The 25525-nt window shown below is 39.0% G+C and overlaps 1 long non-coding RNA gene across 1 annotated transcript; it reads right to left on the bottom strand.

Annotated features, from left to right (window-relative positions):
* Window positions 1-1992: 1992 nt before the first annotated feature.
* LOC310842641 lies at window positions 1993-24497 on the bottom strand. The gene is made up of 3 exons (XR_014563285.1): window positions 24359-24497; window positions 6174-6208; window positions 1993-4886 (listed from the first exon to the last, which is right to left on the bottom strand). It is a non-coding gene; the product is annotated as an uncharacterized lncRNA (long non-coding RNA).
* Between the last annotated feature and the right edge of the window lie 1028 nt (window positions 24498-25525).

The following is a 25525-nucleotide window of genomic DNA, read 5'->3' as shown; positions in this document are numbered from 1 at the left end:
TATATGGAAGATTCCATGTACCTCTCAAATTCTTTTCTTGGCAATTTGAGGAATGATATTGGAGTGTTTGTGAATAAGCTTGTGGGGCAGTGAAGGGTGTGGACACAGGTGGCTGCTTCTCATGGCAGCAGACCATGGAGAAAGGGTCCCCTAGTCTGAAGAGCATTGGAACAGGTGAATGCAAAGTTTTATCCCTGCAAAGCAGCTGACCAGGTCATTTACAGGGTTGAAGGAACTTGCTAGCTGGTGAAGTAGGCAGCTCTCAGCAGCAAGCTCTCAGCAGCACCTTGCTGCTGATGGCTGTTAAATGATTTTTGTTAAGGATTCCCTTCTGTTCGTTTTTGTATTTGTTGGGAACTTGGTTGTGCCAGGAGATTGGGTGAGTGGACTTTGCATCATACAGCTTTTTTTCTGCTAGGATGGTCTTGAGTTAAACGTTTCCTGTGTTTAAGAACTCTGGTAAATGTGTGGCCTATTTAAATCCCAAACTGGTGTCTCCTTAAACAGGTGATCCCTGCTTGCTTTGATCTAAAATCAGTCCCATTTGATTCCAGTATCTTTTTCTTTGGTTTCCTGCATTAGATCAGGCATGTACATGCCTATGAAAGTTTTCTACTTGGCATCATTCCAGAAAACAGTACTCTGTCTCCGTCTTTGGCATTGTTTGTGGTGAGTTGTGGCATTCATGCAATGTTCCCACAGCTAGTGGCTAGCTGGTAAAATGCTGTTGCTGGAAGTCATGTTGGGAGAAAAGGAATTTGGCAAGAAAATGTTGCCTTTTAAAATTTAGTAAAAGGGCTGGAAGCCAGAAGGAATATTAGATAAGAGAATCATAGACCCTTCTGCTTCATTTTTCTCTGGTCACAGAGCATTGGGAGTAGGTTTTTGATATATAGATATATAGTGTATATACTGAAATTGGCTGTTGGTAGCATATAAGGCACTTAAGTAAGGCACTGGATACAGAAGAAGAGTTTTGAGCATGCCTTTATCTCATTCACATGATGGTTTGTACTTGGTTAACCTAGTTAAGTAGCCATACCCAGTATACTTGGTAGTGTGTTGGCTGGTAACTTATGAATTATGAATGGGAAGTTGAGTGTGTCAAGGAAAATAGACGCAGCATTAGTGGCATGTCTGGCAACCTGCAAACAAGGGGAAGGGTTCAAGAGAGCAGGACTTACCAGCACCCCTTCCCCTGCTCTCCCTCATGCAGTTGTAAACATGTGCAGACAGAGAACACCGGACAGCGCTGGATTTAGGGTGGAGTGGGCACTTCCTCCCCCGCAGGGAACCTTGCTGAGGGGGTGCAAAACTGAGAAGATCCATAATTGACAAGATCCATTTGGGCATGCCAAATTTTGCTCTAGCACAGGGCACCATATTACAAAAGATTACAAAAACCAGCCTCTGCATCTGAATAGGTTTACCTTCAAAAGAGCAATTTTGGTTCAATACGGCTCAGCAACACGGCTCAGGACAGCAATACCTCAAGGACTGCCTCTTTCCATATGAACCTACCCGGACCCTGAGACCATCTTCTGAGGCTTTTTTTTAAATATGGGGAACAGTATAATATAACTTGCTTATATATCCAAAAGCAAGTCTTTTCTGTTCAACAAGACCTTTCTAATAACATGTATTAGTCTGGTCCTCTCAGTTTTAAAATTTGTGTTTTAACCTTGGAGGTTATTATGCGTCTTCTAGCTGCATTTATCTTGCTTTTGATTTTATTTTTATATGTTCTATTTTGCATTTGTGTTGTTTTTGTGTTTATTATTGTAAACCTTCCAGAGAATTTTAGGTTATTGGACAGCATACAACTGTTAATAAATTAGAGAAATACATTGTGGTGTGATTTTCCCCCCATACAGAAATAAAGGAAATGCTATGTCCTCTTAAGGATTTGGGGGGAGGGGGAAATACTTGGGAATCTTACTAATGAACTGTCACAGAGGTTTTTTTGTTTTTGTTTTTGAAGAGAATTGCCTTTTCAGTTAAGGAGAAGTTGTGAGATTACGCAGGTTGCATAAAATCCATAAATTTCAGCAGAAATCCCAGATCTAGAATATGATCATATAAATACTGTATATACAAACTATAAAAATACATAAAGGGGAGGGGGTGGCATGTAAGAAAAACAATGGGTAACAAAGACACTAACTGATTTGTGTGTGTGTGTGTCCATTTGTCTATCAACAGTTGATATTTAATTGAGTAATTGGCCAAGGTGATTTGATAATCAAATGTCAACCTAGAACTACATGCAGTAATTAATGAGAGTTGCAGAATGTTGTCAAGCAGTGAAGACAAATATGTATGCAGGTGCTTATCCTGCTGTGAGTGAAGGAATACCTTTTTATGAAACTTGTAAGTACTTTCTTAAACTGGGACAATTAAGGTTGTGAGGTGTATTATGGCATATGGAATATTTCATAAAATGGGGCAACTGGCATTCTACAAATGGGATCTGTCCCCTGAGGCAATTTTATCTGCATGTGTTTAAATTTGCAGTTTTTGTTTATGCAAAATGCATGCATCTATAGATGTGAATGAGATCTTTCTCTTTCCCTGGTTTCCATTTATCTGTAGTCTTAGAGAAAAACGTCAGTTTATATACATATAAGCTGTTTATAGTGTTCTTCTGCACATGGGTTTTGAAAGATGTGATTGCTGAGTATGAAATGGAATGTATGACACATACATGTATGGCATGTTGCAGCAAAATTAGGCTATTGGATGTGTAACAGTAGATAAACAGCTTGTTACTTTGAAAGTTGTATTTTACCCAATGGATTAAAGAAAACCATGTCTATATCTTTTAAAGACTCTATTATCTGATCCTTTAATGATTCCTTTCCACTTCCATCTTCGTATTCAGCTTTAATCTTTGTATTTGTTCATACATCAAAAGTCTGAAGTGTAATTAAAATGTGGCAAAAGTCCCACGCTAATCAGGTACTCTTCCTCAGTTACTTTGGCAGTATCCAAAATAAAGAGAAGGTGGGCAGTATATATGCTTTCACAATCCTCCGTTTCATATCTTGTGAGGTAGTTTAGGAGTAACACCTCAAAATTAACAGCCTTGATGTCTCTTGGCTTGTAAAAGTCAATATTTAGTGAAGTGCCAAGCAACTAGAACCACCCCCCCCCCTTTGTAGAATAAAATGTTTAGCAATTCAACTCTGAAGGAAACATGTCCAGAATTGCACTGTAAGATGCTTACTTGGGCTAGTATTTTTTTTACTCTTGCATAAGACTCATTGAAGTAAATGGGGCACACTCATGAATAATTTCAGGTGAATAATATAGGCATCTTTCTAATGCAACATACGAAGGACTCCACTGAGCAGGCTCAGAGCAGTGACGTTCCTTCTGCCAATTATATATGGAACTAAGACAAGTTTATATCTAAAGATTAATGGTAAAGGTAAAGAACCCCTGATTCTTAGGTCCAGTCGCGAACGACTTGGGTTGCAGTGCTCATCTCGCTTTACTGGCCGAGGGAGCCAACGTTTGTCCGCAGACAGTTTTTCCGAGTCATGTGGTCAGCATGACTAAGCCACTTCTCGTGAAACCAGAGCCGCACATGGAAACACCATTTACCTTCCCGCTCAAGCGGTACCTATTTATCTACTTGCACTTTGACGTGCTTTTGAACTGCTAGGTTGGCAGGAGCTGGGACTGAGCAATGGGAGCTCACCCAGATTCGTACCACCGACCTTCCGATCAGCAAGCCCTAGGCTCAGTGGTTTAGACCACAGCGCCACCCGTATCCCCATCTAAAGATTAAACACTCATCAAAAGACCCTGCTCTTGTAGTTAAGATGCTGCTTCAGATAAGGGAAAGACCAGTCAAATGACATGCACTTGGTGGGATCTTTCAAAAGGGGGCAAGTGGAAGGTTAGCCTTGAAAAAGGATTCAGACAAATATTCATAGCATTTTATGAGGGCCCTAGGAGATAAGGGATGCCATTGCCCACAGGTTGGGCATCACTGCTTTATGCTGTTCCACGAAGTGGGACTGAACCTCAACAGCAAGAACAAATTAAGTTGAGGTTTTGGCGTTTTCTGTCTCCAAGTTGCAGGGGCAGCTACGCAACCTGCTCAGAGACCACTTCATATGATGCTTATGGTAAGAACAGCTATTCCTTCCCTGAGCTTCCCTCGCATTAAAGTGTTTGCCAGCAAGACTATCTAAGTTGTTGGAGCTCATGGCTGGATTCCTGTTTTTGCACTTCTGGATCTCTGTTTTCCCCCAGTAGCTTCCAAGAATCCTAAATTCTGCTGTGTGTGCTTATGTACCAAGTTATGCAAATGCTGCAAAGGCAATGGAAACTTCCACTGGCTCCATTGCCATTACACACATCACACATTCACACTTCTTTGACCACATTGTCTTAAAGCAAAACAACCATTGAAAGAAAAGGAGGGGAAGGAATCAAGCTTCGGAGTGAAACTTTAATGACTTGGATTGTCTCAGAAACTTCTCCCTTTGGTTCATTTCTCTTTGTTAATTTAATTAGCATCTTGGCAGATTGTTAAAAAATGTGCCAGGTAAAGAGCCAGGAGGGATGTTAAACATTAGGGAAGCTAGAAATTACAATATGATTATGATACTTTGAACAAATTCTCTAAATTCAAGAGTAAGAAATTCTTTAAACAGAAGCATAAGGTTGTTCATGAGGGGAGTAATCAGATTAACATAAATGCTCAGTAATTGGCAAAGTGTTATTCCTGCGGATTTAAAACAACAGGCTAAACTGTGTACGGGATAAGCAGCAAATATGTTTTGAACTGTAATTTACTTTTTCTTGTGATCATTGCTCTATCATAATACCCTTTGTTTAAGATTCAAGACTTGGAAGACTGTTTTCTGTCCATACTGCAGAGAGGATATGAAGATAGAGTCAGTGGGAGAGGGGGAAAAAGACAGCAGAACCAAAATTATTCAAAATTATTTTTCTTATGAGACCCTTAGCTTCAAGGGACTAATGATGTGTTACACTGTGGGAAGCCATGAAAGGGTTTACCAGGGTTCCACCAACATGACCCAAGGCTTAGATAAAACTACACTCTGTGTAGAAGCATAGCAAAGTAAACATCAGATTAAAAACTTGTGTTTACATTCTTCCCAATTTTCACTCTTGATCACTGGCTCCATTTGACTGAAATGGAAGCTTGCTAATAAAGAACAGTATGTCAGCTCATATGTGTTCTCCTCCTTAGTGAATGTTACATGAGGTGTAGCCTCTCCTATTAAAGGCATTCTGGAAAAGAAACTGTCAGAATATAATTTTTCACTCTCATCAGTTATTAAACTTCACTAATTCCTTTGGGTTGTAAAGGACACAGAACGTGTAGCTTACCTTTTTATTCCAAAACTAACTGAATCTGTGTCCCACTCTGTTAGCTGGTACTTCTGATTTTGTATTTTGTATTATTATTATTTATTACAGACCCCCATGGACAATGTAACTTGTTTTAGAATACAAAAAAGTACTGAAATCTTACAAATATTGTGCTTCATTTTTGAAGTGCGCAGCTATGTAACTTCTAAACTGCAGAATTACATGAAAAGCATAATCCACTTTGCTATGGCCCATTGCTCTGCTTGGCTAAGCCCTTCCTGGGCATACTGAACCCCCTTGGAAACCAGCTGACTGCTGAATGAGACACTGGTCAGCTACATTCATCACAACAGGAATGGAAGGTGGGAGAGCTTTGCACCTTGGGAGGCATATACATTGGTAATTCCATTTGTACAAGGGGAGTGGAAAAAACAAGACACACATGCTTTCTTCATTATTTTCACAATGCAGCACTTTATGGTTAAAAACACTGGCAATTGTCTTTGTGAAAAGAACTAGTATTTCTTACTACTTGTCACATTTCTAGATTTTAATATTCCTTATGATAATCTTACTAACATGAGTTTGACCAAAAGAGTCAAAAAACAAAGAGTCGGACACAACTAAACAACAACAACAATGATAATCTTGCATCCTTCAAACTTTATTTACCAGAAAACATATTAGGTGAGTTCGAGACCCAGCTACACCAACACTTGTTTCCAGTAATTCATATTTTAACATCTCACAATTGACTAATAGTATCAAAGGGGAAATCCAGTGTGTAGATAAGCAGTAAGGATAGTTAGTGAGAGACTTACCAGTTGAAATGGGGCTTTGTTTGAAAACTGGTAACCTGGAATTTGTAGAATAAAATACAGTAGTTAATAGGTTTTGAAGGCTGTGTATTTGTGAGAAGAAAAGAGTTAGCTCGTGTATCCGTAAAAGGATTCTTGATCTGTGAACAGCTAATTCCCCAGCTAACCATTCTTAGCCTAGATATTTTTTTTTTCTGCAAAGGGGCCTGCTGTGAAGCGAGAGAAGCAGTATAACTGCTTTAACATCCCCTTTTAAGTTTGGGCAGGAGAGGAATGGGTTCTGGGTTCCGTTATTGCCTCCTTTGTTGCCTCAACAGCCTAGTGACCAATGAAAATTCTCAGGAAGTTTCAGAGCCAATCATAAGAAAAGAAGCGACAGCACATCTACATGCTTACTTTTTTGAAAAAAGTACAATTATGTACCACATTTTCCTTCATGGGGCTCAATGTGATGTGTGTGGTTCTTTGCTCCTCTTTTAATCCCCACAACAACCCTGTAAGGTAGATTAGCCTGAGAGAGCATGGCTGGCCCAAAGTTGCTCACCGGGTGCAGTGCGCTTCATGCCTGAGTGGGGATTTGAACTACTCCCAACACCCTAATCATTACTCTCAGTTTCCCTGAAGAAGGACCAGTTGGGTCCAAAACACATTGCGATAAAAACATCTCTTTTGGCCATTGTTTTTTTTGCTCCTACTTCCAGTGCCCTTTGGTGGGGGGGGGGTTCCCATTTTTGTTGCAAAGATGTAAGTTGACCAGAATGCTCACCCACACTACAAATGCTTCCCCTCCACTACTTCATCTGTGTGAATCATGATCAGATGCATAAATAGCATAAGAGAGGTTCAAAGGGAATTTTAACCTTGTGTAAAAAAGTCCTAAATGCAAAACAATTTCTGATGTTCTTTAAACAGTTCCACCCACCACCTCTCTGTCTGTTCCAGGAATTACATTTTACAGGTTGTGTTTTAACTTGTAACTTTCAAGTTGTAAGTTAATTATTCTCCATAACTATATCTGCAACATTTTAAAACGTCTACATTACATTTTCATCAGTGGTAAAGGCCCATTTTAATAAGGTGATTTGTTTTTCCCCTGCTCCTCCAAAACCAAGTGTTTGGAACCTCTAGACTGATGTGTGGAATTTCACTAAACTAAATATGTGTAATAAATTCTATTGTCGCATGTGTGGGGATTTCTGCATCTTCCTGAAATGACTTTCTTTCTTTCTTTCTTTCTTTCTTTCTTTCTTTCTTTCTTTCTTTCTTTCTTTCTTTCTTACATTTTTACAGATTTTGGCTCACATAGTAATGATTACATGAAGTAATTTACCATGGGGATTTTACCTACCCAACCACAGGCTACTGGTAATCTTTGCAATCTGAAATGAGAACTTGTTTCTTGATGGGAATGTGAAGGGATTTTTTTGTATATATGATCATGTATCTATGATCATATTAACATTTTACATAAAATTCTCTAAATATAGAATCAATGCAAATGATTTCATGTAATATGAAGGAGGGGGATATGTTTAGCTTATGATTCTGTATTTTTCCTTTGCTCAGTTCTAAAAAACACCTTTTAATTTCCCCACTTTTGTTAAGTGAGCAATGAAACTGAAGTTCTCTGCAACCTTTTGACTTGTATAAATGATTTTATGAGCATAAAAAGATGGAAAAATCAGGCTGGTGTGTTGTTTATATTAAAATTTTATATCAAACGTGTATAGTGCATTCAAATGTCTTAATAAGTAGAACTATAGTCTTCTTTCTACATTTTAAAATAATCAAATCCTGCAAGCTTTCTACACATTACACATAAGCTAATCAGTTGATGAAATTTCTCAGCACCATCCCATGCAGCATGGCAAATAATTTTTGAAACTTAGTTGCAATCTTACCAGTTCTGTTATAATAAAATGTATTTTCTTCAACTTTGAATATTTCCCAGAAGCTATCTTATGGATGTAAATATATATTATGTGCAAGCCAAAGCACGTTTACTCAGAAGTAAGCCCTACTGAGCCCAGTTGAGCTTACTCACTAGTAGGCATACTAAATATTGGGACATTAGCTGATTTGGGTTTCTAAAATTTGGAACTGAAAAGAAAAATGACATCTACAAGAAATGGAATGATGGACAGCTTGCCCAGATTTGTAGGGGTAGTGTCAAGAAAAAAGCTTCAGGAGAAAGCTTTAGCCATAGGAAAGTTAAAGCCTGGAATAAGTTCAGGTTGGTGAGGGAAGTTATGAGCAAGAAAAGGGAATTACTCAGGTATGTTCAAAGGAAGGAAGAGGAAATGATCGCCACACTGCCTAGCAAGGCTGGTAAGGAAGAACTATTCACTTCCTATTTTGCCTCCTCTTTTAATTCACCTCACATAAGCTGCATAACTAGCGAAGGATGAGGATTGCAGTTCAAGACTGATATAGAATTGGATATGCAAAATGGACAACCACCTGTTATATGTTCTAGCTCTGGATATCTTGCATTGAACAAGGAATTAGACAGGACTCCTTCCAACTCTGTGATTCTAAGGTTCATGGTGGATTTTCCTAATATTAATACTACTTCATACATAAAGGCTAGCATAGAAAAAGAAAAGGGGGAAGAGCTTGGCTTAAAATGCTCTTAACCTATGGTTTTCATTTACTGCTTTTTAAAAAAACTCTGGAGTAAATAATACGAAAGAATTAAGAAGTCACTAGGAGAAGTGGCTATATGACAGGACATAATGGCAGAATTTTAGGCATTTTGTCCCATATTTCTGTTTTTAAAATCCTGCTTTTTCTGCCTAGTTGTCTTTTTGGGCTAGTTTTTCTCCTCCCACAAGGAAAGTCTGGCTTCGACAGCAATCCTAGACTTCAGCTGTAAGGTCATGTGCAATACTATCATCACACAAAGCCGATCATGGCTGCTGCAGAGGAAACTGCTGCAGTTCTAACTACAAAGAACTTTCCAGGAACTCGACTGCTGTTTGCGGAAATCTGTTCTGGATATCTACAGGTCAGATGTAAATTACTACAGCCTGTTAAAAACTAGAAGAAAAAGCGATTGCATGAATTCCATCGGTGGAGAAAAGGGAATTTCTCTGTACAGGCCTTTCAGTAAAGAATAAGTGAGCTGCAAAGAAAAAAAATTAGTCATATTAAAGTCATGTAGGACAAAGTGAAGTAAGCATATATCAGCCCTTCAGTTGAAATTCCCCAGAGAGGAATGGAAAATCTGCTTGGTTATGCTCATGAGCAGGACAAAGCATATGGAAATCAGGTTCCTAAGTGGCAGCTGTTGATCAACTCATTCCCCACCTAAGCAATTCCTCAGGATATGCAGGCAGGATGTTGTAAGTATTTTGCATTTGGAAAATTTGGAAAATGATAATCGATAGATCATATCACATTGGTATGGATGCCTGGACTAAAATGTTTATTAAATTAAGCACTATAGAACTGGGAAATTAACAAATTAATGAAAATGGGAAACAGACAAATGTAATACAGGAAACTGGCAATAAAACTCACAAAGTAAGCTTGATTGTTGTGTAAAAATAATAGAAAATTGATGATAGCAAAAACATAATTTATGAAATGGTATATTGAGTGTATGAGAACAGCCTTATTCTGAGTCAAACCATTCATAGTTCTGACTACTCAATGTAGTTGCATGTTGGCATCTGTCTGTCTCAGGAGTTAATGGAAGAGTGTGCCTTCGGGGGTAATGTCAACCATTGGAGAATTACAGCAACTGCTGTGGCTGTAGTGACCGATGTGGGACAGACATGTTTTGTTTCACCTGGGGCAGATGAAGGCATCCGGTTTTGCTGCTACAGGTGCACCATGGTGTTCCTTCTCTCTCTGCTCCTCCCAGCGATCATTCATCATTCCTCCTCTGGTCACTGCTGTGGGAACACAACCTGACTGTCTCCAGGCACTGTGATCGTCTGCAAGGGGTTCCCAGACTGTTGGGTTAATGTTGCCAGCCTCCATGCCACATTTGCAGACATCTTTGTAACACAGAGGTGGTCTACCAAATTGACCTAGTGCCTGAAGCCAGCTCCCTGTAGAGGATGTCCTTGGGGATCCTGCCATCTTCTATTCTGTGTACATGACTAAACCAGCATAGATGTTGCTGAGACAGGAGTGCGGGCATGATGGGGATGTGGGCTTGGGAGAGCACATCTTTGTCTCAAAATGTGATGCCCAAAATCTTCCTGATGCAGCTCATATGGAAGGCATTGAGGCATCGCTTCTGGTGAGTGTAAGTTCTATAAAGCAGCATGTGCTTCTAATGTAAATAGAAAGTATAAAAATCAAATTGATTTGAACTTGTAGACCCTCCTGTAACAGAGCATGAATGATGTTTCATTAGCATCCATGCTAAGGTTTTAATTTGCTTCTTGTGGGTCAGCTAATTTCTCTTCTCCCCACCCCAGAATAGCGACTTTAGAGGTTCAACTGTAGATAATTATGAGACATTTATAAAGGAAATAAAGAAGTATTTCACTAGCATTCTGAGGCAAATAAAAAGCTCTTACATGTTTGTAAAGTTCAATTTCTGCAAATCTTTAATAAAATGAAAGAAAAAATGAGTAGCTTTTGAGGAAAATTCTACATTAGTTAAGAGCATTGGGGGATAGAGTTTGTGAATTTTTCCCCCTGCGTTGCATTCAGCTGAATTTATGAATGCTGTTGCTAGTAGCTGAAGGAAAATGTTCCCTAAACTTGTTTTTGAGATTATATGGCATCTAACCTTCCGCTTTCTTTTCTCCTCTCCTCTCTAATGCATCTTACCTTTATCCTGACATTATAAACCTGGAGATAGGGCCGGTGTGGTTCCTAAAAATTAATAATGAATGTTGACTTGTGAACAGTCAGAAAGCGTTTGCTGGAGTGGAACGTTTCCTTCTAAAACTGTTTTTAAATAAATTCCTTGCATTTAGTATTAGCATACATAACAAGGATGCATTTGTTCAATAATGTGTATGATATCTAACAGACTAAAGTGTATAATATAATACAGTCACTGTTATATATGGATTTTATAGGAAACTATTAAAATGTGTGCACAATCCCAGAAAGCCTGGTTGCAGCTGGATTTATACAGCAGATTTAAGTAGTACAAATAGCTTGAACTGTCGTATTTTAGACGAGAGGCTAGTGATTCTGATTTTTGACTAAACTCTGTAGAACAGGGAGAGAGAGGGGCAAGAATATTTGCCTTCGGGGTGTCCCCTCCCCAAAGATTTCTAGAATGCTTTGTGTTACAGCATAGTGGGACTAGCGATCTCCTACTTTCTCCTCTGTATGCTAGATAAAGTGTCCTTCAGTTTCTCAGATCACTTGTCTAAGGATGATGTTGTCTGCCTCCCAACTTTTTTTTTAAACGGAACAACAGCAGTAGAAACTGCAAATCCAGCCCGAAAGGGAAAGAAGGTGCTTAAGCTTTTCCCCCACTGGACATTTCCGCAGTCAATATTGCATTATCCCACCTTCTTTTCCATTTATAGAGGGAAATATATGGAGCTCTTGTCTCTTATCCTTGTGGCTGAAATGCTGCTTGAGAAGGGAAACTTTGCATTACAGACTTGGGGGCCGTTAGATAAATTCAGAGGAGCAGGTGGTTTGTGGAATGTGGGCTGTTTTGCAGCTGAAAACAGTGAACTATCTGGCGGTGAAAAGTGTTGATAGTTCTCAGGGCATGATGGTGCTGGAAAATCTGGGCTACTAAAAATATTTATTCCATTTGTGGTGCTGGGTTAGACTGAACTTGAAATTCTAAGTTCTTGGAATCCTGGAACAAGGCAAGAGTGAGAGAGGAAATTACATTAAATGCACTGTAAACTTTTGGAGCCTCTAAAATAAGTGTAATGATAATGTATTGACCTACAAATTTCAGTATTCGGAATCCATCACCTTTAACAAAATATGGGTAGAGTCTTGTAGGAAGCCACGTGGATATGAAAAAGATAAAAACAGGTATAACATATTTTTTGAAACATCACATTTTATAATATAAATGCTGAATTCATTCTCTATATAGGTTGCTTATTAGATTTGTTTGAAAGCATAAAGCTGGGAATGCAGTGTTTATAGATAAGAATTATTTTGTTAAAGAGCTTCCAAATGTTGGAGATATTAGCAGTTTCGAATAAGAGCTGCTGTGGTTGCTAAGTGCAGAAATCTAGCACAAGCTGTGGGAAATAATATTAGGGTGGGGAAATATTGCTATGGTTACAAAATACCTTCTTTTGAAGGAGAGAGTGATAACACAGCAAGGATCATTGAAAAATACCTAGTGGTGGATTTTGCAGAAACCAATGATGACTAAGGGCAGTAGTATACATTATGAGTGCTGTAGGAAATGTTGCATGATTGGTGTGGAAATCACTGGTATAAAGTGTGAAAGTTAAATATGCATCTGGGGAACCTGACAGTTAGAGCATAACTCTTGGCAGCAGCATGTTTGCTTTTACTTGTTACACAAAAACAATGTCAAAAGGTTTTCTAATTTTAATTGAAAAATAGGAGTGCATTCTGTTTCCAAGAACTATGATCATATTTGTGAACCACGATCAACAAAATTTCTTTGTTGTTATTATTAAAATTATTGTCATTAAAAACTACGAACATTACTTGTATGATGAGTTTTGTCTATCGGAGACTGCTCAGGGGCTATCCCTCTCGAGATAAGAGAGGAAGGCAGTGGCTTTCAGAGTAACTAATTCTGTGCTTCTCACACTAATGCAGCATCTAGGAGGTTGCCAACTTTTGCCCTTGCCTACCTGTTGGGTACTTACATTTGGTTTCTGGTATTGAGGTAACATTGTCCTTAAGATGTAATGATGTAAGGCTATGAAGGACTTGATCACAAATTTATTGACAGCTGCGTAAGTTATTATAGCTAGGAAGTGGGAGGGACAAGGTGAATATAAAATGGAAGAGTGGTATAAAGAGGTGTGGGATATAGTTATTAATGATAAATTAACATGTGCTATAATAAGGTGGGGAATATGCAGGAGAAATGATTTTGAGAAGATATGGAAGGTGTTTGTAGAATTTGTACAGTACTGTCAAAACAGAAAGGGGTCAAACCATCGCAAGAGGCGTGGAAATTTTGGGAGGTTGGATAGTTACAATGGACTGGTCTTGGGGAGGGGTGCACATTTTTATTTATATTTATTATTATTACAAAAAAGATGAAGTGATAGCCTCCACTAGGATGGCTTTATAAGGCGGTTAGACAAATTTATGTGGAATTACACAGTGAATGGTTACTACCTAGGATGGCTATATTATCTCCAGGACCAGAGGCCTATGAATACCAATTACAGTGGTAACTCGGGTTAAGAACTTAATTCGTTCTGGAGGTCTGTTCTTAACCTGAAACTGTTCTTAACCTGAGGTACCACTTTAGCTAATGGGGCCTCCCGCTGCTGCCGTGCCACTACTGCGTGATTTCTGTTCTCATCCTGAAGCAAAGTTCTTAACCTGAGGTACCACTGTACTGGGGAGCACAGGTAGGGAGAGTGTTGTTAGGCTCATGTCATACTTTGGGCAGAAGTGACTCACCTAGAATTTTTGTTTAGATGAAATTCAGAACAGGGAGTTATTGTAATCAATCAAGGTATTCTAAGAAAGCAAAAGCAAGTGTTTAAAAAGCCCAGTAACATTTTAGTGGAAGGAGGGTTTCGGTTCATCCGGTGTTAACCTCTGGCGGGCAAAACAAATAGAAATGGTGTCACCTGAACCTGAACAACTTGAAAAATGCAGTTCTAAAAGCTGAAAGGTAGATGGGATATAATAGTGCAAGTCTGATTTACACTGGTGTCACAATCAGATGAAATCCTGACAGGTACTGGTAGTTAGTAGTGTGAAAATTCACACTACTTTTAAATAAAGAACGTAGACAGAGCTCAACTGAGCCAATATGGTTTGCTCTTAAAGAAGGTGCTGAACAATTATCATTCCAAAGAAATTATAGGAAGTTGGGGATCTCTCATGTGGAAGTTGTTGACTCCTCACTCCCCAAAAAATGTCTGGAGTTTTTATTATTATCTGACATATTGCTATTCAATATTTAGGTCACATTAGACCATGCACACTTTGACAAGAAACATTTGTCTAAGGGAGGCAAATACCCTGCATTTTCTGTATTAAAGAGAAGTAGTAGTACTTTGCTTCTCTGCCATCTGCTCTTAAGAATTTATTTGATCTATAGAGCTTGGGTGGTTTTTACAGTTTATTCTCAATTGTCTCTAGCCCAGCAGCAGATACTTGGAAGCTGAATGGGTTTCACATTCCTCTTCAGGTAGTGTTGGTCAACACAGCTACTAAAGCTCTCAAATTTAAGATTGAAGACTAACCTTAGGCCATAGATCTGGGAAGATAACTGTAGGCATTTATAACATTGAAAGGTGAAGAGATGAATGAGTTGATCCCTGATGTTGTGAATGATATTTTTTAGCTCCTATAATGGTGCTTCCGGAGTAGAAATGGAACACAGTTGGCATCTCAGTCTGTCACAGGATGAGTCCTATGTCTGTATATCTATTATGTAGCCTAATAGCTGTTTTATATTGGGTGCATTCTTCCTATTTCAGTTTAGATGAGCAAAGCATTGTACTGGTTAGGGATTCCATGTATGGGGCCTTGGCCATGGCAACTGCAGTTCCTGTCTTCTACTTTTACTTCCCATTCTTTCAAATATTACTCAAAGAATGCTAGCATCATACAAAATGATCCAAAATGTTTTCCCATCGTACTCAGTCTGCATGACTTCAGTGTTCCACTTAAATATTTAGCGGAATTGGGGAGTGAAAGATCTGTTTTATCTATTGCCATTTAATGCTAGGGTACTTCCTTGCTCCATGAATTATTCATCAGGCTGCTTTTATTATAATGCTGACATTATTCAGTACCAGAGCTGCTTCTGCGATAGCTTTCCTTTCCTAAAAAGCTACATAGCAGCAGCTACTACTGGTTTTGGAAGTAAATAAAGACGCTAGTTTTTCATGATTGCTGGAGAATAACACTATTCTAACCCCCTCTCCTTGATTCTTTGTTAGGAAAATAAATTAGCAAAACAAAGAGTTATTGCTATGATTGGCCAAATGAGTAGCTTTAGACTGCAATCCTATATCCATTTACCTGGCACTAAATCCCATTGAACTTAGTAGATCTTACTTCAAAGTAGACGTGTACAGTATTTCACCCTGTCATCGCTTTACTTCTCCAGGGTACATTTAAGAAAACCAGTTTCTGTCTTTTGCCAGTTGTGAGTGCTTACACTATCAAGACACCGGTGTATGAAACTATGTGATACAGAAATGTGGAAAATATTTATATTCATATCTCATATGCTTTTTTCATTTTTAAAAAATTTGCTTGCAGAACCCTTACCTGTTGTAAGCATGCAGAAATGAGAAAAAAAAAGTTTCTTTCTTATGCTTGGTTTCAAGTTTTCAGTCCTAAAAACCTGTGCTTTCTTAAGAAAAGAAAAGAAAAATCCTAGTGCAAATGGTACTTTCCTCCTCCTCCTCCTCATTTTTAAAAAGCCAGTGACAGTAACTGAGTCCACTAGGGACAGTCCCCGTGCAGAACGGGGATGCCAAGTCTGGGCTGTGTGCAAGTATTTCTCTAACAGACAACTGCATGTGCTTGGTTTTCTCCCCAAGAGTGTGATTTTCAAAGTGGCATTTGATTTCCTTCTGAACTGGTATGCATAGCGCTAACTTGCCTTCAGGCAACAGATAAGGGGAAGCAAGAGGAGGGGGGCAAAGCAGAGAGCAGATGGATGAACGATTAGATCATTTGGATCAGGAATGTTGCATTTTCTTTTCATTTTTCTGCTTTATACTGAAGTCTCTCTTCTGGTCAGAGTTTCTGAAGGGGTGGGGAGAGAACTTGTCTCAGGAATCCCAAAAAACGTCATAAATGTTTTTAGATGTGCATATATATGTATATATATATATATATATATATATATATATATATATATATTGTTATGGATACAAGTTAACAAGGCAAAGAATAGGACTGAAAATATATGTGGTTTCGGAAAATCTGAACCACGTAGCATTACTTCCACTTTTGTTTCCTCTGCTTCCTAAAGTACGAAACATCGGGGAGATAGGAGTTCTGATTTAGATAATGTCTTGCAGTCTTCGGAACAATACATTCTGCTTGTTGGGGGGGGGGGTGTTTACGTAAAGGACGTGACATCTGAATAGGGCGGCTGAGACGTCTCAACATTAAGCAGATGCGTTTACAGTGGACTCCAGCTGTTGCCTTTTTCTGCTGAATGTCTTTTTCCTAAACAGGGAAATGTAGGTAAAATGACAAGGGCACAGGAAGCTGCTCCCCCCTCCCCCCCATAGCTTAGCTCAGACCACTCTCTGAGCGCATGGTAGTGGTACAAAGTGTGTGGTCTTTCAGCTCTGACTAATGCATTTTGTACTGTGTGACTGAAAATGCCTCATAGCTTGCCAGGGCTGACTGAGAGTTGTGGAATGTGGTGCCTTTTCTCCTTTTCTCTGATTTCGTGGTGGTGGTGGTGGTGTGTGTGTAGAAACCTGAAGATGCAGAGAAATGCTTGTATGTTGTGGAATTCGGCTGAGAAAGAGAGAGAGAGAGACCCCAGCCATGCAAGCGGTGAACGAGCGAAAAGTTGGAAGAATGGATCGGGGAATGAGGATGGGGGCGGGGTAGGAGAAAGAGAGAAGGAGGAGGAAGAGGGTGGGAACAGAGGGGCCCATTTCCCCCCCTTCCCCCCCAAGCTGTGACAGCTGGTTCTGTCCTGACTCACATGACAAAGTACTATGAAGTATTAAAGCTTAAGACAGCCTGAAAAGATGGTCAGCTGACTTCCTTCTCTCAAACTACAGTCAGGTGATCAACTGATATCATCCAGCTCATGGGAGGAAAATACCTTAGATCACAGGTAAGTGAAATTGCCTTCCTTTACAGTATGTTGCATAAAAGACTTTCATCAGTGATTTAAGAAAATATTATTATTATTATTATTATTATTATTATTATTATTATTATTATATCTGTAGTCGTTGCCATGTGACAACTGTATGAAGCATCTTCTTCAAACACTGTTGCATGTTCCACTTGTATCTTGTTTTGGTAGACTAGAAAACACCTTGGATTTTTCTAAATCTGTTTTGTCTGTCGTGTTTGTAAATGATTTATTGGAAGAGTTCTGTTTATAAATATAGGTTTGAGGTTTTCATGGGTGGTGTTGAATGCTTCTTTCGTTTGTCATAAAATTATTTGTCGTACTGCAACTGTTTCAAAAATTAATGTTTGAAGGGGAATTCCCAGGAATGAAAGTATGAGTCAAAGAAATAGGACACCTTAAAAAAAAATCCCAAGCCAGAGCTGTGACTCATTTTAGCAAGATGCTTTTATCTATTGTGTTTTCGGGGCCAGTTGCCTATGCTGAGGATGAAAATATTCCAAACTGGAAAATTAAAAACTTGTAACAATGCTATTTATTTATTCTAATTGTTTTTTACCCCTTTTTAAAAGAGAAGTTGAGTGGTGAAAGATAGGTTATCTTCTGACTACTATGTTTATTTTAAGTTTGAGAATAAAGTAATAAATGCAGGTGCCCACTGTACTTTGGTTTTGTCACATCAAAAGATGAACATACAAAGTGACTTTCCTTGCTGCAGCACAGTGCTGAATATTCTTCAGGGAATACTCCCTGGATTTACTCAGCAGAGCTCTTCCTCACCCTTCTGCAACTCCACTCTGTGGAGTTGATGAAGCTTGCCTTATGTTCATGAACCTCAGAGGGCTATTATTTAGGTAGAAAAAATGAAATACGCTTTTGCTGTAGAATCTGCCTCAAAAACAAGTGAGGTGCCAGATTAAGTACCCATATTTTGATAAAAGTGTCATGAGGGTCAGCACAAAATGGTTGCCATGGGCAGTGTAAGGAGGGGAGAAATAAAGAGGGTAAATAGGAATGTGCAGTTAGTTCAGCCATGTGTAATTAAGTTTATATTCGGTAGGGGTTGAGTACTGGAAGATTGCACCAAAGGCTTAATGTAGAAGATGGGTTTTGAGGAACAATCTCAAGGCAAGATTCCACACAGATGTTCTACAAGAATTTTCTAACCATAAAGAGGCATCTAATCTATTTTCTTAAAAGTGTTATGCATTTTGGCCTATTTTGAAAGGTGTTCCTAAAAAAACAAAGGACAACATTAGGAGTTCTCTGATAGCCTGAGTTTTAGTTTCTAAACTTCATTCATTTGCCATCTTGCTTTGTTTAATTTATATTGAGGGCAAGGAATCATTTCCATCCTAGTGGCCACATTCTCTTCTGAGCAACCTTGGAAGGGTCACATAACAGTGTGTGGAGTGAAATGAAAAAGTGGATGGAGGAACAAACACAAATTTTGCCTTCATTCAGTAGGCTAGTTTGTACATCCCCCCTCTCTATCCTCTCCAGACAAGCAAGCATCATTATTATCAGAGTGGAAATACACATTCCAGCCACACTTAATGAGGCTGCTGAACAAGGGCAGAGGAAGAGGCTTGGAGGGCTACATTCAGTGCCCAGAAACGAGGTTTCCTAGCCTAATCTGTGTAAGAACTGCTGAGGCATTTGATATATTGATTCTACTGCACACTGTAGTCACGTGATACTTCATGCCTTTTAAAATTGATTGTTATGGTGGCTGCAAAGATCAGTGCAGGGGCCTATGCCCCCCTCCACGTTTTCCCAAGGTCTTGTTCCATATAGTCACCTGTCATAGGAAGAAAGCTGTTTGAAGGGGAAAGTGAGGCGTGTTTCAGGGAAGTTGTCTGCCTCTATCAAGAAATGGTTGTAGCTGTTTTAATGATGTGGTGGTGATTTCCCAAATGGTAAGTCAACATCCTCTCATGAGTCAATCACCAGACTTCCAGCAGTGGATGCTGGAGACAAAGAACACCATCTGAGTCAGAGGGTGGGACCAGGACAGAGGATTGGCCCTCAACAAAGATTACATTCTGTTTGTGGATTTCCACAGTAAAAGCTTGGGGAGCCACTGTCATGTAGTCCAGTGTGGCATAGGAAGTGAAAAAAGGGATGTGCAACTTGAGGTTACAGGTTTTGCTACTGGAGGTTATGTATTTTACAAGTTCATCTGAGCCTGACCTATTCTAAGGTATGTCTACATGATTCATGTTTTAGTAATCAATGTTCAAAGTATGTTGAATTGTAAGGTGTGGGTATTCTGCACTGGGAAACTAGATGCAAACTAGTTAGAATACCCAAGTATTTCATATGGTACATGTCATTTTCAAGTGGTGGTTCAATTTGAATGGTAGCTGTGATTTCCTCTAAATTATCTCCATGGACCCATTGATTATGTTGGGTGTTTTGCCTAAGGAATAGTTCATCAGAGGAATCAGAAAGTGTCGCTCAGCTTTGAGGGACAGGGTTATCTTCTGCTTCTGTAGTTGAAGAGAAGGAAGAGGAAACAAGTTGCTGTTTATAGGGCTCTGGGACTGGAAGAATGTTTGACTCCCCCCCATATGCAATACATAGAACATGTTGCTACCTATGGGAATATATTGCCCGTACTATCTTTTAGGTCACCATCTGCTGGTGGCAATGACAAAGACTAGCACCCACAAAGATGGACACTGGGTAAGTGCATGCTAAAGGTATAATTTAAAAATAGATGCTGTTACACAGCTTCAGTTCATTTGGAACTTCCCAATGTATTGTGCCTTGTTTTATCTATATTAAATACCAAGGAAGGGAATGAAAAGCATGTGTGTGTTTATGTGTGCATCCGTGTAAACCACGATTGCTTCCCTAATTAAGAGGTTCTGCTACCTCAAAGCAGTGATTAAGGCCTTTTGAAAAAGTGTTTGAGGATTTGGGGGGAAATGTTATAAATTTTGAAACCATAGCACATGTTTGGGAGCAAGTAAAGTTCAGGTGGTTGATTTTATGTAAGAGAGCAAAAATTGGTCTTCTGTCAAACACAGTAAGTTTCTCTCTGTTTGCCCCCTCCCCGCCTCACTTTATGCCTTTTTAGGGAAAATTCCTGGCAGGTTGGTGCATATCAGGGATATCTGCAGGATTTATTCAGTTATAGCACAAGTATAAACAGGAAATTTCATGTTTATGTGCTAGTAATAGGTGAGAGGGGGACAGAAATCTAACAATGATAGGAGATGATTAAGCCTTTTCTACTTGGCTAACAAACTTGTTGCAGCAACAATGTTTTACCTTCAGAATCTATACAAATGTGTGCACACACTTTAATCTCTGAGGTTCTGTTTCTATAGGAATGATACAATATATAAGGAGGTTTGGGGAGTAATTTATAGTTACACTAAATATATTGCTTATATTCACAATTTTGTACCAAAGGTTAGAAAGTAATGGTGTAGTGACTAGTAAAATTAAATATATGCTGTTTAGGTTAAGCTGCTTTGCAGTTCCAGCAAAGCCTGGTAGGGGATTTTTTTTTTTTTTTAAATACTACTGGTGAATATTCAAGCATGAGAGTGAAAGTTATACAAATGTCATTTAAAAGGGGATTGCAGTACAGTAGTTAACTATATTTTGGTGTTGATAAATTGAGTAGAAATCTGAGTTTGACACCTTCTTATCAAGTTATTTGAAAGCACAGGTGGATATAAATAATTGATTTAAATAATTAAATTGTGTTAACCAAAGAACCTGTATAAACTCATGTGAATTCAACATTGGTATATTTATATAAATCAGAATAGTTCTGCCTCTTTCATGCTGCTATGCAATGTCCTGTTTTAAACAGATGTTGTAAGAGTTGCTCGATACAAAAGAAAACCAATTTATGCATTTAGTGATAATTTGATGTGGCTGCATTATGTGTGGTGCCATCTAGTGGTGTACTTGGTGTACTGTAAGGTTTTGGTATTTAATAAACATTGATTAAGATTTGCCGTTTTACTGTTTATATGGGAAGCTTTTAAAACACTTAAAACATTTTTTTCAACCGAAAGCATTGTACATAACATAATTTATACATGCTAATTGAAAGTGTGAAAGTGTTCATTTTTAAAGCATGAGTAGTGTGCTTTTAACTGTGAAAAAAGACAGAATTTAAAACAGGCATTTAAGTCAGCTTTAGTGAGAAGAGGGGTAAACAGTAGAAAAGGCGAAGAATATGGGGAGGAAGAGCATAAACAAAACATTTAAGATTCCATTAATGCTGCTTTGGGGCTTGAAAAGTGCCACATAGTTCTATGCAAACTGGAAGGTAGAATATGAAAGAGATTGTTGAAAAGGAACTGCTCAGGATTCCTACCATATTCTTTTTGGAAAACAAATGTACACACCTATGTCTTAAGATGTAGATGTTATAAGTGTAAGACTCTCATGCTATCCTGACTTCATGGGATGTTTTAAGGCATTCACTTACAGCAGAGTAAAATTTCATACATTGCTTAGAACTTTCTACACCTCTCAGAAATGCTAATCTTTCCAGGATCTCCTTAGGATTTGATTGTGTGTTTCTGTGCCTTCTGGAGTTGATGTGGGAAGTGCTTATACATTCTTTGGTAGCAAATCATGAGCCAAGGGAACAACTAATGTGTGTCTTTACTTACTGATGTTGGAGACTTCTTCCTTCTGTTTAAAAAGCTCTTGGGGAACGTACAGGAATAGTATGCATGTATAACATCCTGAATAGTTGCAAGCTGATGTTTATTACCACCTTTTCAGGAATGATTCCAAGCTCCATATGAAGAAAGGAAATATGGTTACCTAAGATGCAAAATATTTGTGCAATTAATAGCCAAAGAATAGCCAAACTAACAAAAGAACCCCAAGAAAATCACAGGGCAGAGCCTGCCATATATTATACTAGACTCTCAGACAAGCTAGTGAACTAGTGATGTTTTCTTGCATTAAATCATTGCCTGTGACAACCAGGTATTCAGAATCAAAAGTCTGGTTCCTGCCACAACAGGCATCATATTGTAACACACAATCTGCCCATCAGTTACATAATCTGAATGTATGTGTATAGGAATGTGGAGAGAGGTTTAATTTACTGTTCCTTCCTCTGGATTGTTGCCGCTGGATTACTCCAGACAAGAAAGGTTTTCTATAGAGTGCCCTTATTTATAACACAAACTGAAGCAGTCTGCTATTTGGCACAGGTTACAGTGGTTAAAATGCTTTAAAACAGTGTTACATAACAGCATTCCTTAAAGTGCAATACGGCCTAATCTTACATGCATCATATATATACTTGGTGTGTGTGTGTGTGTGTGTGTGTGTGTGTATGATGCATGTAAGATTATATATATAATGTGTTGAGTTATTGGGAACAGTGTGCTCTGGCTTCTGTCACAGTGTCTCATTGCACCAGAAGCGGTTTAGTCATGCTGGCCACATGACCTGGAAAGCAGGTTCTGTGCCCCAATTGGGAGCATAAGCACACATATATTTATTTATTAAATTTCTATGACACCCTCTCTCTGAGGAATAAAGGGCGGTTCACAATATAGAAACACAAAAATACGTAACAAAGTAACTAGCCAAAGGCCTTGGGAGAAGAGGAATATTTTTGACTGACGCCTAAGCGTGATTTCACTGAGACTATATTTTAGCCTTGGAATTGGGAACCTGCTCCCCTCCAGATGTTGAAGAAGAAGAGTTTGGATTTGATATCCCACTTTATCACTACCCGAAGGAGTCTCAAAGCGGCCAACATTCTCCTTTCCCTTCCTCCCCCACAACAAACACTCTGTGAGGTGAGTGAGGCTGAGAGACTTCCGAGAATCTATTCATCTATCCATCTGTTAGAATGAAAACTTCTTACCCTGATAGCTGCAAAAGGCCAAGCTGACTATAGGATGTCAATAGCATCTCTGTGTGGTCTTCAAGTGCTGAATGTGATGCTTACCCCTTAAGTTAACACAGTGAGGCGAAGCATTGTGGTGTCTCTTTTGTAGAATAGGAACTGAGGCTGAACGCTAGCAACACGCCAACAAGGCCAATCAGGTTCAAATTTCAGTTCTGTTATAAACTCACCAACCCCAACATTCTGTCTTCCTAGAGTCTATTAAAATTCACTTTGAGCAAGTCGGCATAGGCAGCAAAATGTGGTAGTCCTTAATTCATTGAATCACTTCAGATTCCCACTATAGGTTGGGAAAGCACATTTTTGAAAGCTTTGTTTAAATAAAATACTTCATGGAGGTAGAAAACTAGCTCAGCAGGGAACACACTGGGGTAGAACCTGTTTCTCTCTGATGTACTAGGCTTTTTGTTTTTGTTTGAAAGGAATGTTTATCCTTGGGATCATTTTTAAAAAGTAAGATAGATAGATAGATAGATAGATAGATAGATAGATAGATGATAGGTAGATAGATATCTCGCTGCCTGGTACATTAACACAAGAGAATGATAAGTCACTGAGTTTACAGTGTAATACAAGTTGTTGGATGGCAGTGGCGTAGTGTGGGGGGTGTAGGGGGGGCCGGCCGCACCAGGCGCAACATCTGGGGGTTAGGGTTAGGGGGCGCAAATCCACGGGTTGGGGGCACAAATCCATGGGTTAGGGGGTGCAAATTACTTGCATTGCCCCGGGTGCTGACAACCCATGCTATGCCACTGTTGGATGGAATATAAATATGAAGAGGGAATATAAATATGAAGTAGGGGAAACTTTACTTCTGAGTTTTATTTTTCATTGTGGCTGGAGTTGTTGCCCAGGCTGTTTTAGGCACTGTAATTTTAATACTGTAATTATAATATAGTGGTGTGTCATCTACATTGTAGAACTGGTAAACCATAATAGATCAAATGGACTTTGCCACATGACATATTAGTGGCTTTCTTTACTGATTCGTACTCATACCTCTGATCTCTCTTACAAATGGGAAAACAAAAACCTATAACTTGAAACCTTTGCAAAATGGGTAGCTGTTTACCAGCATGAATTGAGGGCAGATCAACACAATACATTTGAAGCACATTAAATACATATTTAAAGCACGTTAATCCCCCCCCCCCCAAATCTTTGGAAGTGTTGTTTATTGAGAGTGCTGGGATATATAGCCCTGTGAGGGGGGAAATGCAGTCCAAGGATTCTTTGAGGAGCTCATGTGCATTGAATGTGTTTTAACTGTATGTATTGTGTGGATCTGCCATTAACATATGAGAAACCGACTGTTACCTCTTGCTGAAGTGTCATTTGTTTTCTTTCTTATTGGTATTCCTTTGGGAATATCCCAATAGTCATTTGATGCCATGAAACACTGCTGGTATTAGTCTGAAAACAGTAGTGCAGGGAAAGCCTTGCTGATTTCCCCCCCCCCCGTAAAAATATTACAAAACCATTATTTTTATTGTTTTACATACAATTTAAATAACACAAGGAATAGTACAATAACAAGGGAGTTGAAAATGAGGGAAAGGAGAAGCAAGGGAGGTAATGATAAATATAGCAAGGGGCTAACAGTAGTCTAATCAGTCATCATTGCACACTTACCTAATCATTATTACTGTTAAGTGTATTAATTCTTTATCAGAGAACTTCAGGGGTATAAGTAAAATACGTTTTCTATAGCTGCAGTTCGGAACTGAGAAGGTGTAAAGAACTACTTGAGACCCCAAGCATACAGTTTTAAAAGCACTAAATAGCTAAAGAAAGGTGTCAGGAGTTGGGAGCGTGGTATTGAAAGACCTGGTGTTTGGAAGGGAAGGGGAGCAGGAAACATTGTTGGTGTTAGAGAAGAATGGAATGTTTAAAAGACCAGGGCTTGTTATTTCCAGGAGAAGGGCGGCTGCTGCAGTCTGCAAGAGCTGTGGGAAGCACTGACTCGATTAGACAGCCCACTCACAGGATATAAGAGGGAAGCATGATCAAGTGGGCAGAGGTCACAAAAATGCCGTGTGTTAGCCTTTCTAGAGATGACTTAGGAGGTACTGCGGTTGCATATCCTGAATTTCCATCACCTAATGCACTGGGTTTATAAAGGAGGGTGGGTTTCAGGATGCAGTGTGTGTGGTGTGTGTAGGCAGCCGTTCTTATATGACAGTGGGTGGAGATTGTAGCATTTCTTGTGCTTTTCCTGTGACACTTTTCCTTAAAGAAACAGGCTGCATTTTATTAGGGCCAGTTAGCTTCTGTTTCCCACCCCTCCCTTCCCCTGCTCTAGTATAGAGGGTGTTGAGGTTATATTTAAAGCCCCAGTATTAAATACCAGTTAGAAAAAGCATTCCTCACACAGTAGTTGTGAAGATGGCAGGTTATAAATTAGCTTGCAGGGAGTTTTAGAGAGATTGTAGTAAGTTTAAACCTATAGCAAGCCAGACATTGTAACAGTACACACATGTGCGT

Source organism: Podarcis gaigeae (genome assembly GCF_964106915.1).
Source record: "Podarcis gaigeae genome assembly, chromosome: 4".
Taxonomy (NCBI): domain Eukaryota; kingdom Metazoa; phylum Chordata; class Lepidosauria; order Squamata; family Lacertidae; genus Podarcis; species Podarcis gaigeae.
The sequence above is the reverse complement of the archived record's forward strand: the minus strand, read 5'-3'. Positions and strand labels throughout refer to the sequence as shown.